The sequence below is a fragment of the Nyctereutes procyonoides genome, unplaced genomic scaffold (assembly GCF_905146905.1).
Source record: "Nyctereutes procyonoides isolate TBG_1078 unplaced genomic scaffold, NYPRO_anot_genome, whole genome shotgun sequence".
NCBI lineage: Eukaryota > Metazoa > Chordata > Mammalia > Carnivora > Canidae > Nyctereutes > Nyctereutes procyonoides.
Genome location: NW_026575146.1, coordinates 34,772,296 through 34,795,509, shown reverse-complemented (window position 1 = coordinate 34,795,509; position 23,214 = coordinate 34,772,296). Strand labels below are relative to the sequence as shown.

The following is a 23,214-nucleotide window of genomic DNA, read 5'->3' as shown; positions in this document are numbered from 1 at the left end:
TTTAAAGACGACAACAATGGTTAGACAGGAAAGGAAGCATGCATGCCAACTGGCCATTTGATGATATACAAAAACGCGATTTTTCTGGAGGGATGGTGATGGCCTGTATTTTCAAAAGAGGACTTCATCCCTGTCAACTGAAATTGACAGATGGAATGATTAAGTTAGGAATTTGCTATAAAGAAGTCAAGAGGGTGAAGTGGTCAAATAAACAGGCAATGTGCTGGTAATTCTCAAGAAGCGGGAAGGGCCCACAGCAGTTTATTATACTACATCTTAGGTTTGTACGTGCTTGAAAAATTCTGTACTAGAAATATGTTTTAAGTGCAGTCTCTTTAGATACATAATGTACATTTATTTTTAAATAGTCAGAAGAAAACCTGTGTTTCTCTGAATCATAGCTGGCTTTGTTGAAGCTTATTAGATACTTCCATATTCTTTCCTCCTTTGTCCCCTTTAAATGAGAAAATGTCAGATGTTACATATTTTTTTTAAAGATTTTATGTATTTATTCATGAGAGACACAGAGAGAGAGAGAGGCAGCAACACAGGCAGAGGGAGAAGCAGGATCCATGCTGGGACTCGATCCCAGGACCCCGGGGTCACGCCCTGAGCCGAGGGCAGATGCTCCACCGCTGAGTCGCCCAGGTGTCCCTCGAATGTCACATAGTAAGTCTATTTCTGATCATTTCAAGATTTATACGGTCTGAATTTGAAGCAGATTTCAGTACCATTAGTCTTAATCCTTGAAACAGGAACGAAGACGTGAAGGCCTGAGGAAGCTTAATCTAAGACGTGGTGAAGATACTAAGTGAATTAACACTTGGGCTGAAATCCTCTGACTCGTACCTCACGACTTCCCTAGTAAGTGTGGTAGGAGTGGCAACTTTTTCTTGATAAGACAATAGTGACAGAATAATCCCCCCCCCCCCCGTGGATAAACTGAGCAAAACCTGAGTGATCCACTGAAAACAGTTTGTTCTCTCTCTAATTACACTCGCATCTACTCACCAGGTACTCAGTGTCAGACATAATACATATGCTGTTGAATTTATTAATACAATCTCGCCTTCTTCCAGAGAAGGATTGAGAGCAGCAATTTACATACATCATTTCCTTTATTTCTTTCCCACAAAAAGACTGGGTATCCCTCCAGTCTACACTGAAGGAAGTGAGTTGCAGAGTTCAGTAATTCACCCAAAAACATATTTGGTGGCCCGGCCTAGATGTGAAGCCAGGTCAGTCTGATTCCAACCCTAGGCGTCTTTCTCAACCATCGGCCTGTCTGGTCCCAGAGTGTCATCCCTCTAAGAATCTGGCTAAACCTACTTTTTCCTATGTTACTATGTAGACATGACAAATCCAGAAATCAATTTACTAGGGCCGAAGCTCTTGATGTCTATCAGCGCAGTGTGTCTTCTTTTAATGAAATCCCATCAAGGGACGCCTGGGGGGCTCAGCAGGGCTCAGCGGTGGAGCTTCCGCCTTAGGCCCAGGGCGTGACCTTGGGGTCCCGGGAGTCCCGCATCGGGTTCCCTGCAGGGAGCCTGCTTCTCCTTCTGCCTGTGTCTCTGCCTCTCTCTGTGTATCTCTCATGAATAAAAAAATAAATCAAATTAAATTAAATTAAATACCATCAAATATACGCTTAGTGACAAAGTGTCATTAAGACCCATATACAACAGAAATAGAATTTCAGTCTTTTACCACCTAAAAAGCATTAAAATGCATAAAATTCACAACAGTAAAGTCTGTGACTCAGAGAAGGACCAGAAAGCTGGAGAAACCTAAAAGTTCGCACTGTGCGAAACCTGCAGTAAGAAGGTGACACGTTTTTGGAAATACTTAGAATTTGCTCTTGCTCCACAAACACTCTACAAGCACACACCTAAAATCTATGGACACTTTTTTTCTATCCATTGTTTCGCTTTAAGGTCTGTGAACACTTTGTATCAAGTATCGTAGCATGAGAATATTTACCAGGTTGCTGTCTCCCATGATGGGATTCTGAAGCCGGATGGCCACTCGCACTCTCGCAAGAAGTCTGAGCGCCCAGAACGTTTCCCATCACCTCTTCACCAGGCAGGACAGCCAGCAACCAGAGCTGTTTTAACAGAAGCTGCTTCTGCAGAGCACCTAGAGTCTTCCCCCCTAGCTTCCAGTCTGGGGCTGTGCACACTTGCACACACACCAAGTCCTCCCACTTCGACCCCTGGGGTCCTGAGAATGAAGCATTTTTTTTTCTTTTAGAACTTAGAATTGCTTTATGTTTTCTTTAACTGTCACCTGGCGCTGCTCCACAATCCCGTGTGTAACCTGTATTCCACAGACCGTAAGAAGCAGGTAGGGAAGAGAGTCAGTGGCTCCTGGTGCTAAGGTTTCCCAAGGAAGCATCTCGAAAGTGCGCCGTGACGGGTCCTCTGCGCTGAGTCAAGATCGCGGCTCCCCTCCCAACCTCCCCTGAATCCTACATCTCCGCCACTGCCAACCGACAGATCAATGGCAGAGAGGACCACAGTGGGGTTCACATACCCGGCAAACACACCACTGCAGCTTTTGATCTTCCGATTCCCGCTGGCTTCCCTACAAGGCTGGGAGTGGCCGAGGTCAGGGGTTCGGAAGCCCCACGTGCTCCTACCGACGCCGTCGGCAGCTGACGGCTTTGCCCAAGGCAGAGACCATGACCGTTGGCACTAATTCAAACGGATTAGACCTTTATGGAACAGTTTACTTTAGCTTCTACTCATTTTTATTTAGTACAATCTTCTTGCCCTAAACCTCCAACAAAAGGGCTAGGAGACCTTAGACGGCACGCACCACCATCCTCAGAATTACCTTCTCTGGCTCTCTCCCTTGCACCATGCCTTGCCTCCAAACCAAAGCTGTGCAGCTTGCCTTTCCCTTGGGACATCTGACGAATGAACTTGCCCGGTCTCTCATGTAAATAAATCCCCGGAAGCTCCAACCGACCGCATGCCACTGGTTTTTCAAGAAACATCAGGCAATCAGGAGATTAGTTAGTATCTTATATTAAAAAATCCTGTTACACGAATATGGGCAGGCAGGCCCTCTTGTGCATTGATGGCGACATTATAAATGAAAACAAGCTCTCCAGAGATCAATTTCCAAGAACACATCCTCCAACTCAGCAGTTCCCCTCAGAAATTTATTCCACAGATAACTCACACATAGGTAAAAAAAAAAAAAAAAAAAAAAAGTAAAATGTTACTCACGGACTACAGGTCTTGTTTATAAGGTCAAAAAAATTGGAAACAATCCAAAAGTCCCATCAGTTGAGGACAACCGTGGTATATCCATAAGGCATCTAAAGCCATCATAAAAAAACAAGGACGCTCTTTACATTCCGATACAGAAAGAGCTCCAATGACCAACCAACTCATTAGTTAGGCCCAAAATTTTATGTTTTCATGGCTGTTAATTACCTGAACCTATCCTGAAAGGAGAACAAATGTAACTCTCTCCCAAATAAATGGACATTGGCCTTGAAAAGGGAGGTGCGGATTCTGAGATCTTCAATAAACCTACTAATGACTAAAAATGACAAGATGCTACCGATATTCTAATTTTATGCCAGGTTTAGAAACTATGTGCTACTGTTTTTATAAAATAAAAGGGGGGGATGTGTATATCTGTATATATAACGTGTATTATACATGCGTACATGCCCTCCACAATGATCCATCAGATGATCATCCATCACGGCCTCCTGGAAGGGCCAACAGTCTGCTGAAAGAGAGCCATGGGACAGACTCTTCTCTCTGGACATTCCTTTATACCTGTTGACTGTTTAAATTTCTCTTAAAGAAAAAAAAAGTAATGAAAAAAATGTTTTAAAATCTTTTTTCTTGTCTGTCTAAAAAAGTCCACATCACGAAAGACAGGTCTTCCCATGAAGATATTTAGTCTGCTATCGCTGCCAACCACAGAGGCTACAGCATAGAAGTCACCACGGGAGGTCAACCTCCCCAAAGCTCGTGGGTAATTTTAATAGTTGCTATTTAACTATATAAGCAAATGCATCAGCCCCCAGAGACGGGGGAGAGGAGGAAGGGTCGGGTTCTCTTCTGCACAACTCACGTATGGGAAATACAGAGCAGATCGCTGGTATTCACAGACTTTCTATGGTTTCTACCATCCCTGAGGAGCGTCTGAAGTTCCCGTGACATCTAGTAAGTCCTCAGCTGGCAGAGACACGATTCTGCGACATGCCATGACACCGAGGGGCAAGGGCGTCGCCTGGACCAGCCAGGGCCCGGCTGTGCTAAGAGCTCTGGGTCTACAGCCACTGCGGAGAGAGAGGAGACGTCGTTTTGTGTTCAGAGATGAAACAAACAAAACTAACTGCTAGTTGACTGTCGCGTTGACGACAGGATGAGGGGAATATGGAAATGTTCATGAGAGTGATAGGCCCCGGCCACAAAATAGAAGTCTCAGATAAATTAAAGACTGAAATGTCAAAAGCAGTGATGACTCAGACACATTGTGTGAACAGAACTACCAAATGCTCCAAAAGGAAGTAAGTAGAAAAGATGTGTGAATTTGTTTCAATAAGTGCTCCAGACAGTACAAAAATTGCTCATCAAGCAAGATAAGTAGTTAAGGTCTAGAGAGATCATTTACATTTCTCGGTTGTACTTTACTAATCTGAAGGAAGAAATTGTACGTTACAATGATTTTTTTTTCCCCAGGTTGAGAATTGGCGATTGCCTTGGGGTTACATACTTCACAAACGTCAAGAATCTATCGTTATCTTATTTTGATTAGAGATAAGCAGAGTTTGCAAGTCCTTCACAACCGCCCCCTTCATACCAGCCCTTCATTCACATCTGCCACCGCGTGGGCAGTATGAGCAGTGGCTCCGGGGGAGGCGAGCAGTGGCTCCGGGGGAGGTGCAAGGACCCCCCAGTGCTGAGCTCCTAGGCCAGAGTCCAGGAGAGGAACCTGCTGGGCTGAGACGAAGACGAGTCTCCAGAGAGGTAGGCCACCCCATGCAGGAGGCTCAAAGTCCAGTAAAGAGCTGGCGCCGCCCTATAAGCCCAGAGTCTGGGTCTGCAGACAGGGTGGGAAATAAAGCTCATTCAGCAAGCGCCGGGCCATTCCTGTGGCCTTAAAGGGTTAAGGGTTAAGCGGTTCGATTTAAAAGAACGACTACTGTTCACCAAGAGCAGTTAAGTAGCTTTAATGATCCTACGGTAGCTTTCCCAGAGTTACAGGTTACCGTGTCACAGGTAGCAGGCACAGGTCTTCCAAAACTAAGGTACAGGGACCATAAGGCCGGCAGTCGGGCGGGGCTATAAAATGGGGACAGACACCACCTCGAATGCAGAATCAGATTAAAATTCTGTCCCTCGGACGACACAACTGAGACAGCAGCACCTGGTGCTAATCAGTTTGGGTTCAAAGGGTAGGTTGCCCTTTGTAGAGAGCCAAGGACGCTGACCCTGAAATCGGCACCACAACGGGACACCAACGCCGGCTGTGCGGGAGATGCCCTGGCGCGCCCGGCCCCCTCCGGCCCCCTCCAGCCCCCGACAGAAGGGGCCTTCTGTTTGCTTTGCAGAAACCGCCCATGGCTAATGGGATGCTCCCTCCCACTCGCCACCTACAGAAAGTCCTGAGGTCACTACTCGGTAACATCACCCCTGCGCGGCCAACCACCTGCTTCGTGGGGCTTCTAAAGGGGCTCTGCGCCCCCCTACACCCCCCTGCTCCCTGCCACCCATCAAATACTTCATGGGTCACCCTTGAGACCTGCCAGTTCCCCTCCTCCCCCTGCCCTCCCTTCCCCCTCCCCTTTACCCTGCCCTCCCTCCCCTTCCCCCTGCCTTCCTCTTCACCCTGCCCTCCCCCTTGCCCTCCCCTCCCCTTTCCCCTGCCTTCCCCTTCACCCTGCTCTCCCCCCTCCCCTCTGCCCTTACCCTGCCCTCCCCCTGACCTGCCCCCCTCCCCCTGCCCCTGCCCTCCCATCCCCCTGCCCTGCCCTTGCCCTCCCCCTGCCCTCCCCTCCCCCTCCCCCTGCCCTCCCTCTCCCCCTCACCCTGCCCTCCCTCTCCCCTTCACCCTGCCCTCCCCTTCACCCTGCCCTCCCCCTCACCATGCCCCCCCTTCCTCCTCCCCCTGCCCTCCCCCTTTCCACTTCACTTTGCACAATCTGACAAGCGCCTACTCAGTGACCTCAGGCCAGTTAATCTCTGGAAGGCCCACACCCCCCCCCCAAAGCCTGGAGAATGGAACCTTTCTTCGTTGGGCAACAGCGAAGACTCCCTGAGATAAGTCAGAGGATTCCTTAGCCCCGGGCCTCTCCTGCAGGAGCAGTCGGTAAAATGTCAGCTTCTGATAATCACCTGGTTGACGGCTTACTGGAGTTCATGAAAGATGCTCAAGTGGCCTTAAAAAATTAGACAGTGACTTTTGTTCCTTTCATTTAATTTTATTTCTGCTTTTAGTAGCTCTTACGGTAGGCCACTTGTTCGAAATCTTAATATCGCAAGATTCAAGGTCGCTCCATAAAAGCAGATATTTTGTTAATAGTAATATAATATCTCCTATTTACATGGTTCCACGAGAGACGACCAGCTCTTTTTTGTACTCTTGACCCTCTTCGCCTATTTTGCCTGCCCCCCCCCCATCTCCTCCCTGCTGGCAACTAGCAGTTTGTTCTCTATACTTGAGTCTTTTTATTTGTTCACTTGTTTTAGTTTTTAGATTCCACATACATGTGAAATCGTGTTTTTTGTTTTGTTTTGTTTTTCTCTGTCTGACTTGTTTCACTTAGCATAATACCCCTTAGGTCCATCCGTGTTCTTGCTGATGGCAAGACCTCATTCCTGGCTGAGCAGTAGTCCATCGGGACATCACATCTCCGTCCTCCATCATCTGTGGATAGACACTTGGGTGGTTTCCGTAGCTCAGCTATGATAAGTAAACACACGGATGCATACATCTTTTTAAATTAGCGATTTTGTTTTCTTTGGGTAAATACTTGGTAGTGGAATTACTGGATCGTATGGCATTTCTATTTTCTTTTTAATTTTGGGGGGAACTTCCACACGGTCTTCCACACTGGCGGCACCAAATCCCATTCCCACCACAGCGCATGAGGGTTCCCCTTGCCCGCCATTCTCCCCACCACTTGTGATGTCTTGTCTTTTCTACTCTAGCCATCCTGACTGGTATGAGCTGCTATCTCACTGGGGTTTTGATTTAATTCCCTGGATAGTTCGTGATGTCAAGCACCTCTCATTTGTCTATGGGCCACTTGCACGCCCGCTTTGCAAAAAACGTCTATTCGCGTCCTCTGCCCATTTTTTAACTGAATGGGTTTTGTCGGAGTGGAGTCCCGGAAGTTCTTTATAATGCGGGACATTAACCCCTTCCTGGATACATACTCGCAAGTATCTCCTTCCGTTGTAGTATCTCCTTCTGTTCGGTAGGACGCCGTTCTGCCGTTCTGTTTCATTAATGGTCTCCCTTCCTGTGTAAAAGCTTCTTATTCGGTGTAGCCGCAATAGTTCATTTTTGCTTTTGTTTCCCTCAACTGTTCCCTTTCTGAACAGCACAAAACCTCTCAAGTGACGGAGGAGCAGTGCCGGGAGCAGGGGCCGCGCCCTCCTGGCCGGGCTATGGCTTTGGGACAGAGCCTGATGAAAGGCCAGGTGATGTTTCCCAGTCTGCTCCTCAAAACACCACTTTTAGGAGCTCTCTTACTCCTGCTCCGTGATGAAAAGTTTTCATTGACTGAGACGTGGAATAACCGCATCAGGGCCTCGAGGCCACCTGTGCCCAGCGGCGGCGGCTTCCCAGGCTCTTAGGGCTCCTCCATCATAGTACACGGAATCCCATGGAATCCCCCAACCCCGCTGCCCCCCACCTTTGGGAAAACGCCGAGCCACGGAAAATAAATTCAAGAAATAACGTGAACCTAGGTAAGGTTCCGCAGGAATAACATGTATTCATCCTCAGGTTAGATTCAACTACAAGTGCCGCCTTCTGCCCTAGGTCCCAACCTGCATCCAAGCGTTGAGAGTCACAGTGCCTACGCCTGGAGGATGCCCTGGGGACCTGCAGCCCCTGAAGTCCAGGCCGGAGACAGCGATCCTGAGAGATCTGGCCTCCGACTCCTAGGCCTGTGTACGGTTTTCTGATTTAGTCTCTGACGGCCTGTATGTTCGTGACAGCAGAGGGGCAGTACACAGCCTGTCGGGGGACAGCTCACACACGCATAGACGCAAGGCCACGAAGGGGAAATGGGACAAAGCCTAAGACACGAAGAGGATGCAGACAGGCTGGAGCAGAGGGGTCTCTTCCATGAGTCGTCATGTTAAAGGATCTCACCAATACCAGCCTATTGGACCCTCACAACTACCTCTTAAGACTGATCACATTTTATGGACAAGAAAATTGAGGTCATCCAGCCGAGAAACAAAGTTTTATCTCCCAGGATGGTGTCCCTCAGACTATATTCCACAGAGCCCAGCACGTCGCATTTTAGTCAACACAAAAGCCAATCTAGTGCGATGGTGATGAACGCGGGCTCTGCAGCCAGAGCACCTGGGTTTGAATCCTGGCCTCAGTAGTTATGAACTACTGCGTAATCCTGGGCAGGGTACCTGACCTCTCTTGAGCCTTAGGCTCCTTCACCAACAAAATGGAATGGGAATATCTACAAAGTCGTAAAAACTTGTCATTTGATTGTGCATGCCAAGAGTGTTTTGCACATGGTAGACAGTACATGGAGCTTCAGCTATTTTGAAGAAAACAACAACAAAAAAATCACTCTCCAGGGTCCACACTCCCTCCAGGCACCAGTTTACCCAATATCTGAAGCATATCAGGACAGAGGAATGAGAACTGCAGAGGCCAAGACCTTTGCACCACAAAGCCCTAAATGATTTCTCAGGAGTCCAGGGGTGAAGGTAAAGAAAAACGGGAGGTGAAGAACAATGGGAAGACTCTGGATTTCACGGATATATAAAACTTCAAAATGAATTTGGAAAATTCACTAGCTATTCATTTTACCACACTCTCATAAACAAAAGAACGTCATAGTAACCAAAAAAACCCAAAAGGACCTAATCTCTGAGTGATGACCCAAGAGTAGGTCACTGGTTACCTTATGGATATTCTTGCTGAGGAGGCAGGAGAGCTTCCTCACATACCAACTGTGGTCCCAGGTCCTGCAAAAGGTCAGTAGGAGAAAGAGGTGGAAGCTGTGGCTCCTCCTCAACAGAGACTAGAACGAGTCCTTCTGTTTACAGGCCCCGGAGGACGTGGATGTCACATGCCGGAAGAGGGACGAGGAAGAGAGAATCAATACCCCCATCCCAACACTGCGGACACTGCGTCATGATCACCTACTTATATGAGGCTTTGAAGGAAAGAGACCTTGATTTTTTTCGTTTCCTTATCCCTTATGAAGATCCGCTGTAGGAGAAGAGGTATCCAATGAGTGAATAAAAAAAGAAGGGGAAATGCAACAGACTAGCTGTAGGTGGGAATGAGGGAGGGGGGAAATCAGAAAAAAAAGATCTAACTCACCCGTCCACCCATCTCATAGGCCCCAGGGAAATTCTAACTACCAGCTAGGCCGCGGAGTGCTCACACGCAGCGCCGCGTTGGCAGAGACGGACTGTTAAGGCTCCAAGAAACTCTCCTTACTTAAGTGTCAGTGGAGGACACATCAAAAGAAGTTAAATTCAAACCTCTTAAGCAGGAATAAGGATAAGAGAAAAATCTAAACTCACACTTGAAGCATCTCTCAACATATTGCTACAAAGGAAAATTTTCCTTTCAAATCAAGCATGACAGATACCAGCTTTGATATCCTACTCACCCTCCTGATAAGGACTCGGAATCACACACACGCCTGAGGGATGGAGATCCCGGGGCCGAGAGATGTAGGATTTTGCCCCCAGGCCCAAGTACATAGATTTTAGGCAGGCAAAACTCCAGATCATTTCAATGTGGGAAATGAAATCTCAGTCCCCTCAAGAACAAATCCTTGAGAATCTGGGTCTTCTTCTGTCCACATCTCCCCGCATACAGCAGACGCCGGAGTGGCAGCTAATCTACGCTTCCTTTAAACAGGAACTTGGCTATTAGGACGGGCGCTTCTTACTGATACTTTCTCAAAACCTGTATCTCCTGGCCATGTTTTAATGAGAATGATCCTATTAATGCAGCCCCGGCTTATCTGATTTGCTCCCTTTTCTGCCATGGAGATTATACAAAAGGGGGAGTCACCACAAGCAACCTTTACAAAATCTCAACTTCCTGTCTTCCCGCTTGTTACTGTAAGAAGGATGAATTATTTGAGATTCTGTGGCCTAACCTACTTACTTCCTCTCAAGGAGGAACAGAAAATGAAAAATGCCTTTCAAGAAAAAAAAAAAAACGTACATACAAAACGAAATCGCAAACTGACATTAACAGGCCTATGGCACATTTAATATACCCTCATCAAATGCTTGTATTGGAAGTTCATTTTCAGTGTACAGAGTCTAAGATATCTCAGTTTGAGGCAAAAAATATCCTGACAAGTGCTATCATATCATCAACATCGCTACACTATTAGAGTCATAATAGAAATTTTACACCCATTAAAGGGACTCAGAGGGCATAAAAAGAACAAAAACCTGTCTGACACAGATATGTCCATACGTATGCAAAACAGGCATAAACTCAAAAAAGAAAAACTAAAAGTAGTATCTTGTTCTTTTCTCTTATTTCATTTCATAATTTTTTGAAAGCTAAAAGTAGTATCTATTTTCTTACTCTGCTTCATATTTTTATAGAACACAGAGCTAAAATTAAGAGATTTAGACTCAATTTCTCTTTTGTATCTAATAAAATAGAAATAACCAGATTCTATTTCTCTTGCGCAAGTCAAGTCTACAGGTTTATCTTGATAACCATTGGTAGCTAAATTCCTTATCAATAGATTGAACAGCCAGGCCTCAAATCTACCAAATAAGAACACACAGCAATAGGGTGAATTATTTAGACCACTCAACAACCTGAGCAGTACATTGACGTCTCAGGAATTTCGATTCATAGTTCAGGGTTCAGACAGCATAACAGATGAAGGGAAAATAATCAAATGATTTTGGTGCCTGAATAATCCTACTCAAAATGTTCTACTACTGAAGTAGTTCAATTGTACAAAATTACATATAACATAAAGCTACGGTCCGATCTTCAAAGATCCTGGCATGCACTAAGTGCTCAAAAGAGTTTATAAGGTGATGGAGCTTCGTTAAAAGTGAAACCGTCTGGTACCCAATGATCAACGCACGCAGTGGTATCCTTCTAAGTCACACTAAAGCTCTGCTTGATGGGCCGTAACTCACACCAGAGATACTATCTGAGTCCCGCTGCAACAGGGAACCACCCAATGAATAAAGACTCTTCACTTCATCTGGCAAGCATGAGCATACTCTTCTGGTTAAGGAGTAAAACAGTAACCATAGCACTGTTGCTGAATGTATTATTAGTCATATTTCCTGTTTTCTTTTTTTTTTTATTTTGATTCCAGCACTCTACAGTCAGCCCTGGCCCTAGCTTCTCCCCACCAATATCTCTACCCCTCCATTTAATTTTCTTCTTTCCTTTTATAATCCTGCCTTCTGAGTAAATCCCATCATCTTTTGTGTTCACTTTAAGAAATTTAGGTCCCAATCTTTCTATTGACTGACTGATCTACATTTTTTGAGAACTAACCCTACTGCCTTTGCCTCCTGTAGAGACAGAACAAGTGAAACTACTTTATAAATCAGCCCGGTAACTCTCAAACCTAATCTGAGTTATGTTTTCTTAACAGTTTGTGATCATGTCAAGGCCATGAACTAGACCAAGGTGTTGTTTTCAGTATAACTCAGTAATTGGTCTTTTCCTAATTCTTGGTGAAAGAGAGAAAGAGAAAGAAAGAAAGAAAGAAAGAAAGAAAGAAAGAAAGAAAGAAAGAAAGAAAGAAAGAAAGAAAGAAAGAAAGAAAGAAAGAGGGAAAAAAAAGAAAGAAAAGGGAGAGAGAAAAGGGAGAGAGAAAAGAAAGGGAAGAGAGAATTGTCTTGCCATTATTTTTTCTGATACCTGTTTGCTATTTGCTTATCCTAGTAAACGAATGTATAAGAGCAAATATATTAATCCAGAAGTGGGTTTTCTCAAAAATATTCTAAGAATTACTTTTTTTCAAAATTAGGAACCTAAAGACATAACAAAACAATCATAAGCCAGTATCGTTTTCCCTGATGCCACCCCTTTGAAACTGCAGGATATGAACTTGGACGAGTTACTAAGTATCTCCAAGCACCAGTTTGCTCGAAAAGTGAAATACAAATACCAACTGCTCAAGGTTAGTGAAAGTATTTGAGATAGCACTCAGGGCCTACAGCAGCACCTGGGCAGACAGAAGGCACTCGGTATTTGTTGGATACATAAATAAATGAATTATTGAATGAATATAAAGTGCTAGCTCAATGCCTGCCATTCAGGAGGCCCTCAATGCACACTTATAGTTGACTTATCAACACGTGGAAGGGTTTGGCAGAGAGCGCCCCACCTCCCAGGTCCTTACCTGAGCAATGCGGCTAACGCCACATCAGTGGTGCTGCCGTGACACTCACTGTGTTCACCTCCACCTTTCCTAAGCAGGAGCACTGAACCGTGGCTTTGTGTTGTTGATCACCTCTCTACTGGACTGTGTGGGGGGCATTTCCTCAACCAGAAGTCAGACACATGGAGACCAAGGTCTGCCGCTTTCTCTGTAGCCCTAACCCGTTCATTCATCCGACCCTGGTCTAAGCGTGGATGAGGTGAAGCACTCAACTGAGACTTCCAAAAAAGAGGTGCTCAATAACTATTTGTCGACTGACAAAACACTGGCATACAGAAAGGAGAAGAAAGAGAGCATTTTCCTAGTGTGTATAATACACATGCAATAAACCAATTCCAGGTCCACCACGCTCATCAGAAATTCTCTCATCCAAGATCACCCAACTTCACTCGAGTTCCTCTCAAAAGTCCTCATTCTTTCCCCCAAACCACCCCATCTCCTCAGTGGGGATTTTCTTAAACATCTTCTTCAATCTGATTTCATCAATCAAACTCTGTTACATGGCACAGGGACCCTTTTCCGGGTGCTTTGCTTTCATCCACTTGCTGCATAGCCAATGCTATGATCAGTACACGCCAGTTCATAGCGTGTGACTATTTATTCATATCTTCGTGTGTCAGTAAAATAACGTAGTAAAGAGACAACCTGAGAATATCCCCATTGGATGATGAGGTCCTTTACAAAACATGTTTTCTACGGATGCCCTGAATTTCAAGATGTCATAGACAAATACGCATAGGAAGGTATAAATAGTTCTCTTTAAGTACAGTGCCTCCCGAATAAATGGTCCTCTTTGAACACAGTGTCCCCCAAATTCTCATGAGGAATCCTCAATGAGAGCAAGTGGAATAATCTACACCAGGAAGTCGTAGTCAAAGAAGAAAACAATCAGCCCCAAACCCATCACTCTCACTGGATATACAATTCGGAAATTCCATGATAGGAGGTAAAGAGCTCCTGAGTAATTTCTGAAGGTTAAGCATTGGAAAAGGGAGGGCATACATTGTGCCATGTGTATATGATCAAATGGCATATTTCTGCATCACTCAACCCAGGAATCCGTCTCCTGACTCTGGCTCCCAAGAGGGTGGGTCCCTTGTTCTTTCCTACTGGTACCAAGTGCAGCTGCTTTACTCTTCTTAACAGAGCTGAGAGTCGCGTCCACTCCTGGCATTGGGTCTAGGGAATTCAAGGGCAGAGGCCTAGTCCTTTGGTGTTCAGCACTGTAAGAGCTCAATAAAATCTAGTTAACTGGTAGACACACTGCAAGAGGGATCACTCAGGGCACCCATCCCCAGAACCCCAGGGTACACCCCTGTCCCACAGCACAGAAAGTAACTTCTCTTATAAATTTCCCACCCTAACTCTACCTGCCACAAAAAAAAAAAAAAAAAAGTTGAAACACAGATTCTTAGAAACAAACTACCAAACAGAACAGTGGAAAATTATTCAAGAAGCAGCTCTCAATTACTCAAGGACTAATTCAGCACAATACATATTTCTTCTTTCGTCTACTATCGAGTCTTTGAATTCTCACAACATTGATTGGATGATCTATAGGAGAACGGAGATGAACTACAACTCACTAAACCCTGTCAGGGTTTGTCAAGTTCAGTATCAGCAAATTGAGGATTTTTTTTTTCTGTCTAGATCATAGACCATAGACAGTTGGTTATAATTAGAATAAAGTAGCAAAGGGGTCTCGGAAATATAAGAGGGGTGGGGGGCAGGCCCTGCGTGGACCTTTCCCTAAATCCGCAGTCATTTGCGGACCCATTTTCTGACCCCCTAGAGTATAAATATCACTACCCCAGTTACCTATTTTCTCATGCTCATTTCCCAACAGACTCACACAACTAAAATATTAATTACAGCTCACGAATTCCCCTCACACCAACCCTTCTACTTTCAGTACCCTCACATTTCCACAATTAGGCATCATTTTAAGTTTGATTTATTTTACTTACTCCTACCTATCAAATGACTAGATTGGGATAAATAAATTACAGTTTATATTCAGCATCATGTAAAAACACAGTCCCTTCTTGCAATGAGCCAATGCTATTCAAGATAAACTATTTTTTTCCTAAAGAAAAGAAATACCCCCTGAAGTATTGTGACAAGCCCACATAATATATATACCAGAAACCAATCTAATAATTTTAGCCAGGAATTAAATCACTCTGTTCTGCCCTTGACAACCTCCTTCCTGCCCTTCACAAAACCTGACTAAGGTAAAATGGTAATATGACTACCAAACACGTGAATCCACCTTTATAATTCTCACAACCATATTTTACTTTCTCCTTTCAACAAAGGAAGTAAGGTCAGCACTGTTGCTCCATTTTCCAGATGGGGAGATCAATCCAGGCTGAACGAGGTAAAATGACTCACACAATGCGATACATTTAGAGGCTGAATTGTCTTTGATTGCTCCAGCCACAAGGACTCCCCAAGTGAAGGAAAACAGGCACTGCCCTCCACTCAGCATGTGTAAATGTGAAACTCAGCATCCCGGGCAACACCGGATCCTCTGCTTGCCCTCTCCTTCCGCCTGCATGATCTTCTTGCATTGCATCACCTACGTGGACCCCCCTCTATTCACCTTGCTAATGACACCACTCAAGACCATCCACAAGCAGAAAATGACAACGAGCTCCTGTTAACAATCATTTTTTACATCAGTAATGATTCGGTGTTGACATCCAGGGCATGCCCACCTCGGTTCTAAGGGAGCCCAGGGAGGATTATTAGTCCTACTCAGAAAAGGTAGGGGCTGATTGATTTTATTTGTTTTTTGCCAAACAGAATCAGCAACTCCTTTAGTACTGAAAACAAACAGAATGAAAAGAAGCAAAAAAAGGAGAGGAAAAAAAAATTAAGGTAGGGGAGTAGCGGGTGGTGGGGAGGTATAAATAGAACTAGAGGAGAACAAATACACTTTGATCACTAAGATGCTTTCCCTTCAGGGGGCTGCCCTCTTTTGCCTAAGAACAACCTGTGTCCCGAAAAGAGGCCTCGAATTCCTGGAGATAAACCGGCACCCTCCAAAATCACCAAAGGGATCTTATCGGACAACGGCTATACTCTTTGTCGAGATACGTTCAAAAGTTGACACGCCTATGCTCATATGCTGGAAAGTCCCCACAGCCCTTTGACATGATGGTTGGCCCAATTCGGCCCACGCTGGATTTAAGCCACAAAGTCAAATAACTTGAACGCCCCAAAGCTCTCATTGTAAATTTCACCTACAAAATTTTAAAAAGTTCCAGAATCCTCCATACCACTGTGTTACAACAGTTAACGTTAGCTCACAAGTGCTTGGTTCTAGTTTTCCCATCTTTTCCATTCCAAGTAATAAAACTATTTACTTTCGGTAGAAAACAGGTAGAGTTGAAACGCAAATCAAGGATCCAGTAAAAGGGCCAGTCCACAAATTATTATCCGGGACAATCTTCGGAACCTTTCCTAATGTTTTATCTGAGCCTCTGTCACACTTCATGTCCAGACTTTCACGCATCCAAAGCAGCCCCCACAAAACGATGCTTTGCTGCCAACCCTGTCCCACATTCTCCTTCCCGATCTCCAAACCCAGCTTTCAACATTTGCAAATACACCAAGCAATTTGTTTCAAAAAGCAAATCTTACCTAGTGGCAGTGAAGAAATAACTCTCTGGTGGTCTTTAGGATTGTTTTTCCACCCCCAAGACGTCTCCTAAAGGTCCAGCATTAGTTGAAAGAGAGGAAAAGTAAAAATCAATGCGTTGTCATAAAAAAAAAAAAGAAAGAAAAAGCCTTCAAATCCCCCATTAATATGTTTTAATTTTGAATCACTGACCTACGGCATAATTTCACACAATACCACTCCTTATATTAAAAATAAACTAGTCTTGAATGAGATGAAAAGGGTTTTATCATTCATCCTCTCCCCTTATCCTAAATCCCTAAATTGAAGATCTCCCCCTTTCTATGACCAGCAGGTGAAAGTTACAGGCATCCTTGGACTCCACTTTAATTTCTTGCAGGGCTTTTATCTTTAAAATCAAAGTTACTCTGACTGGCAAACGGATAGATACTATGTAAGCAGTTCTTTCCCACGTAGGCGAACGTTTTAAATCACGACTGATACAAAGTATCCAGAAACAACGTCTTCACCAGCGCAACAAAATTATACTCTTGGAACCTGAGAGGGACCACTTATCCTATGACTCTATGTAACTGCACGGTTAAGAGACTAACCGCCGGCCTTTAATCCTATTTATTAGGGGATAAACATGACCGGCTTGTTACAAAAGACAAATTCCAACCCGAGGATCTTTTTTTGTGTGTGTGTGTGTGCGCAAGTTCTGAACGCTCTGCATTTCTGTGAACGTTCAGAAATGAAACGACTCACTGTGGACACCCCCCTCTTCTCCACCACCACCCCCCCCCCGATTAAAAGTTGGTCAAAGACAAAAAATGATAAGCATAAAAGCAAACAACGGTGCCTAACCCACTTACAGACCTATCTCAGACCCCGGAGTCCAAGGCAAGCGCCCTCCCCCGCCCCCCCCCCCCCGTGTTAGGGACCCGCGGGGGCTCCGGGTCGGGCCTTCCCGGCAGCTGCGCGGTCGGGGCCGCATCTACGCTCACATCTGGCCGCTCGCTCAGGTCGTCTAATTACTTCCACGTCTGAACAGACTACGTAGCTGCGAGCAAAGGCCAAACTTTGCTTTCGGCCTCCCTAACTTAAAGACGCGTGTAACCACTAGAGGTCTCCCCTTGGCCAGTTTTGCACGTTCGCTATTTTTGCTGCACTTGAAACTTTCCGGAGAAATGCTCTCTACTCGAGTCAGTGTTTTTCTGAAAACTTGCGCAAAAATCCACGCGACCGAGGCGCCCAGCACACGCGCCGTCGGGCCCCCCCCACCGCCCCCCCCTCCCGCCCCGGGCCGGGGAAGGTGCCGCACACCAGCTCTCGGAAAAACCAACAGGAGGACGCGCTCCCCGGGCCGCCCTCCCCGCCCCCGCCCCACCGCCCCCAAAAAACCTTATTTCTCATCTCAGGTTCCCTTCACTCAAACTTAGAACAAAAAAATAAATAAATAAATATTTTTCCCCCCTTTAAATCTATTTTTGTTTCTCTGGACTTCGCTTTTCGGATGCATTTGTCTGGCGGCGGCGCCGAGGTGGGAAAGGAGCGGGGCCTCGGGATGCAGGGAGGGGGAAGGGCCAGGCTCGCAGCGCCCGAGGAAGTTGCATAAGGAGACACACTCCGTTTTTTGGGTCCCCCTCAAAAAAAAAAAAATTAAAAAAAAAAAAAATAAAAATCGGCGGGGAGGGGGAGGAAAAGGAAGCGGGGGGGGGAGGGGGAGGCGGGGAGGAGGGAAACCGAAGCGGCGTTTACCTTGGTCTGCCCGTGCAGGGGTGCGGAGCGGGCCCCGGCTCGCCGCCCCCACCTCTGCCCGCGCGCAGACGGACACACGGATGGCGGCGAGGGCGGGCGGGGCGGGGAGGAAGCCGCCCGCTTTGAAACTTTCTCTCACGGTCGCGCTGTGGGCCCCGCCGCGGCCAGAAGGGGGGGGAGGGAGGAGGCGATCCGAAGGCCTTTTTCTTTAAAGGTAATTAAAGTTTCGGCCCCGGCGCAAAAGTTGCGCCCCCGCGCGCCCCCGGGGCTCCCTCCCCGGCCCCCCCCCCGCAGCTCGCGGGGCGCGCGGCGGATGCCCGGGCTCCTGCGCTTCCCGGTCCCCACCCCCCCACCCCTGCCGGGCCCAGGGCGCGAGTGTGCAAGACCCATTATTCCGGAACGGCACACGCACGCGGGGGGGGGGGGGCGGCCTCCCCGGGAGGAGGGCGGCGTAAACAAGTTGCAGGGGGAGCCCCCCCTCCCGCGCCGCCCCTGCGCCCCGCACCCAACGCCGCGACGGCCCGCGGCCCGCGCCCTCCCCCTCCCCCTGCCCCCGCCCCTCCCCCCGCGCGCGCGCGCGGACGGCCCCGCCGGGCCCGCGCCGCCTGGCTCCCGCGAGCACTTTCCTGCCTCGGGCAGAAATAAACCGGAGGGTTTATTTTTGTGCAACTTTCCCAAAATGGCGGAAATTGGAGCCGATCTATATGAAATTCTCACACGCTCGGCCGGGAAGGGGGAGGCGGCGCGGAGGGAGGCGCAAACTCTCGGCCGCCGAGCCCCGCCGCGGGTCCGCGGGAGTGTGCGTGCGTGCGGGTGTGCGTGTGCGCGCGGGCCCGGGGCGCGGGGCGCAGGGCGCGGGCGGGGGCGGGGGCGGGGGCAGCGCACCCACGCGGGGCCCGCAGCCGGGGGCGCCGCCGCCAAGTGGCCCCGCGCTCTCCCCGCGCCCCCCGCGCGCCCCGCGCCCTCCCCGCGCTCCGCGCCCCGCGCCCGCCCTCCCCGCGCGCCGGCACAAAGGCCACACGGGCGGAGGGGGCGCAGGGGGGCGGCGCGCGGGGCTCGCGCTGCCCCCGCGCCGCCCCCGCCCCCGCCCCCCTGCGCGCCCCCCCCGCGCGCCCCCCCTGCGCCCTCGGGCGCGCTCCCCGCCGCCGCCGCCGCCGCCGCCGCCGCCGCCGCCGCGCTCCCCGCCGCGCGCCCGCTGCCCCCGAACGCGACCCGAGTGCCGGGCGCGGGGGGCGCAGGGGGCGCGGGGCGCGCGCGGGGGCCGCGGGGAGGCCGCGGGGAGGCCGCGGGGCCCCCTCGCACCCCGCCCGCCCGCCCGGGCGCCCCCGCCGCCGCCGCGCCCGGCGCCCTCCGCGCGGCCCCCACACCCTTCCCCGGGTGCGCGCAGGCAGAAAAATACAAGTCTCTCCTCCCCCCATTTTTTCCTTTCTCTTTTCTCGCTCTTTTGTTCCTCTTTCCTACTCGCGCTCACTCCTGCGCAGGGAGATGCCCGGCGGCGCCCCCCCGCGCCCCCCGCCGTCCCCGAGTCCCTCGCCCACTTTTTCTCGCCGGGATTAAGTTTTGAGCTGTTTCCCGGCGGCGCCCGGGGCGGGGGGGAACCCCCTCGTGTCCCCCCCCTGCCCGGGGCTGCTCCGCGGGGCGGCGTGCGCCTCCGGCCCCCCCGAGGTCGCTCCAACTTTCCTCCTCGCCCCGGAGAGGGCCCGGGCGGCCGAGCGCGCGGACCGACCTGGCGACCCGCGGGCGCCGGGACCCGATCGGCCGCTCCTTACCCCCAAATTCGCTCGCTTTTTTTTTTCTCCGTCTCCCGAGTAGTCCTGACAAATGGTCCAGGGCTGCGGGCGCAGTGCGCATGTGCGCGTGGAGCCAGGGCCGGGGAGAGGGAAGCTGCGCTGGAGCCGGTGCCGCCGCCGCCGCCGCCGCCGCCGCCGCCGCGAGGCTCGCTCCGGCCGCCCTGCCCGCGCGCTGCGCCCCCGCCGCTCCCGCGCGCGCCGCCTCAGGTGCATCCCGCCCGGGGCCCCGCGCCCGCCGCCCGCCGCGCCCGCCACGGCCCAACCCGCCGGGAAACGCCGCTCAGGTCATGCATCTCTTTGTCTATTTGGCACTTTACTTTTTTTTTTCTCTCTCTCTTTTTGGGGAAGGGAGAAGGCGATGCTCGGAGCAGCTAATCCGGGCTGCAAGGCTGCACTGCAAATGTGCAAATGGACCCGTGCAGCCATTAAGGAGCGCGGCCTCCCCTCTCCCCTCTCCCCTCCCCAGCTCTTGCACAAACGCGACCCGGACCGCTAAGTGCGTGCCACAGGTCACGAAAAATGGGAAATAAAGTTTGAAGCTCCTGGAGCCATCGCCCCCCACCACCACCACCACCCGCTCCCCTGCTCGAGGACTGCAGGGGGCACGACCCGCGCGCTCCTCCCTTCCCTCCAGGGTCGGCCTTCGTGGGAGCTGCCACGCGCTAGGCCTCTGCTGTGGAATCTGGCTCGGTTGCTGCACCAGCTTCTGCAAGTGCGCGTGTCGGGACCCGGGTGGCGGGCAGAGCCGGTCCTGGCCTCCCAGGGCAGCCCCTCTGCACGGCCGAGCCGGCCTCCCGGCGACACCTGCCTCCTCAAGGCGTCAAGGCTGCAGCAAGGAGGCCCGCGTGCGTGCGCTAGGGACGGCCTTCCCCTCCCTTGCAGGCCTCCTCTGGGGCCACCGCCTTGCTCCTTTCCTACCAGATGCAAGTGCTCCTTTCCTACCAGATACAGGTGCTCCTTTCCTACCAGATGCAAGTGCTCCATTCCTACCAGATGCAAGTGCTCCTTTCCCACCAAATACAAGTGCTCCTTTCCTACCAGATGCAAGCTCCTTTCCTACCAGATGCAAGTGCTCCTTTCCTACCAGATGCAAATGCTCCTTTCCCACCAGATGCAAGTGCTCCTTTCCCACCAGATACAAGTGCTCCTTTCCTACCAGATACAAGTATCACAAAAGAATTGGAGTGATTGAAGTTATGATAGACATTGTTAAGATCAGTAACACTTTGCAGTTTCGGGGGGGGGGGGGGGGGGGTTAAAAAAAAAAGAGTAGCACGTGCGCTTTCCAGAATGGCAGGAGCCAGTGTTAACGTTTGGCAAGGGTGGGAAAGTTGGGGAGAGGCCCCGCTGGCCCTCAGAGTGGACTATTTATTTTGCATCTCGTAAAAGGTAAAGGAGACCTTTTTCCGAAATTACTGCCTGGGGCCTAGAATTTAAATATATCACAGATGGAAATACTGTATTAAAAATCCTGCTTCAAAATGTAAGTAATATTATTTCTTGATTGAATTTTTTTTTTTACTTAAGGAATGTTCCTTGAACCAGTTTCAGAAAATAAACTGTTAAATTTCCTTCCTTAGGACCATGAGATTACCCCCAGAGAAGCTGACCACCCCACAGTGTCTTCCATTGGTATAGTGACCAAATTCTCCAAACCAAAATTCAGGACACATGGCTTGCCGCGTACTCAAGAACAAAGGGACAAACCCCATGAAGGTGAAATGAGCTAATATAATCTGCTCATATGCTGGGCAGCCATTGGTTTAGGGGGTGTGAAGAGCAGGCTGGATGGGTGAGAGCTATAGATAATCTCAGACCGCCGGTTAACTATTGATTTCACCCACCACTTCCAATGCTTTTCCAAGCTGCTCCCAAACAGCCTAATTAACTGATCTGAATTTCAGCTTCTCCCCCTTTCTCTTTAGCCCTTGAATAATAAGCAGCGAAATGGCCAAAGGTAGACTAGGGGAGCAGAAAAGAAAGGCCGTGAACTATGTGCAAAACTAAGACCATGCAAAAAAAAAAAAAAAAAAAAAAAAAAAACACAACCCTTAAATTTTAGATTTTTTTTTCTAAAAATCCATTTTAGATTTATTCTCTCTAGGTAACTTCTGGATGATATTTCTTATTTCTAAACTTATGTTAACTTCTGGATGATATTTCTCTCTAGATAACTTATAGATGATATTTCTGATTTCTAAACTTATGTTAATGGCCTACTTGTGCTGAGCAATCCCCTGCAAGGTGGTGGGGAATAACAGCAGAGGAAAACTAGGCCATGAGGAATTCAGTCTGGCAAGAGTCTAGCGAGCTGGGCATTGCGTTACAGTGTAGCGTGGCGTGATGGGGTAGGCCGAGCAAGTGCGGGCCAGGAGCCCCTATGGCAATACGGACAGGTTTTCCAGAAGAAGTCACAGCCTAGCAGATTCTTGAAGGACAGCTATCCCTGGTGTGTCGTTCCACTTTTCCTCTGGGAAAATGATCCAATCAGAGAAAGACCCGTGGAGGCTCTCCGCAACACCTCGCCTTCATCCTGCAGAGATCATCCATGAAGCCTCAAGAACTTCATGTCGGTGGTTCCCAAGCTGTAGTTTAGGGCGGGAGATCTTCCGCGGGCACTCACAGGTAAAAACGAGACCGCTACCACGTATCTGGTAAGAGAATACGTGAAACTGTCGGTGCCCCCAGCCAAGACGGAGGCAGATGCAGTCCTGGACTGGAGATGACGCTCAGTAAGCCGGTACTCTTCCGGGACCTCTCTGCAGCTGCTCCCCAAAGGGGGCCATCCCAGTAGAAGCTTCACTGTTCCTCACCTTTCCACCACGTGGTCACTGCTTCATTTCCATGAGGAATCCCTTCTTTCCAGCTTCACTTAATCTCATCACCCTCCACCACTGCCCTCTTCCCGGGCCACCCTGCTCTACCCTCTTGACACCCACCAACCACCAAATCTGTCCCTCACGTGGCATTTCAATTTCCTTGGCACCTCAAACTAAAGTATTAGCTCATTCCTTTATTATCCTTCGTAGTGATGTATTTAAACCCAAACTTATTGCCCCCAAATGACTTCAGGTCCCTCCATTCCTAAATGTTGTGAAGCTAAAATGGTTTTACATGGAAAACATTTTAAACAAGTCATCGCATTCATTCTTCAGAGGTCTCTCAAGGCATCCTATCACGTCTCAGTGAAGGTCATGTAAAGCCTCTCTCACAGGACTCTTAATTCTAGGAAACAAACTGAGGGTGGCGGCGGGAGGGGAGGTAGGTAGGGGCGATGGGGTTTTGGGGTGAGGGCCATGAAGAAGGGCACGTGACGTAAGGAGCCCTGGGTGTTGCGTGCAACTGAGGAATCCCTAAATTCCACCCCCGAAACTAAAAATACTATGTATGTTTGTTAACTAAATTGA

General features: G+C 49.0%; 1 protein-coding gene across 4 annotated transcripts in view; it reads right to left on the bottom strand.

The window, feature by feature from the left end:
* The window catches only part of L3MBTL3 (L3MBTL histone methyl-lysine binding protein 3), a 120,626-nt gene extending 100,709 nt beyond the window's left edge, over window positions 1-19,917 (bottom strand). The window contains exons 1-2 of one of the 4 annotated variants that reach the window (XM_055311624.1): window positions 19,787-19,917; window positions 16,280-16,346 (exon numbers count right to left, since the gene is read on the bottom strand). The gene's annotated coding sequence lies outside the window, so the exon portion shown is untranslated. Of the gene's footprint in view, window positions 1-16,279; window positions 16,347-18,017; window positions 18,298-19,743 lie in introns of those variants that run through there. The other 3 variants (XM_055311625.1, XM_055311623.1, XM_055311626.1) reach the window with 3 other exon arrangements.
* Window positions 19,918-23,214: the final 3,297 nt, after the last annotated feature.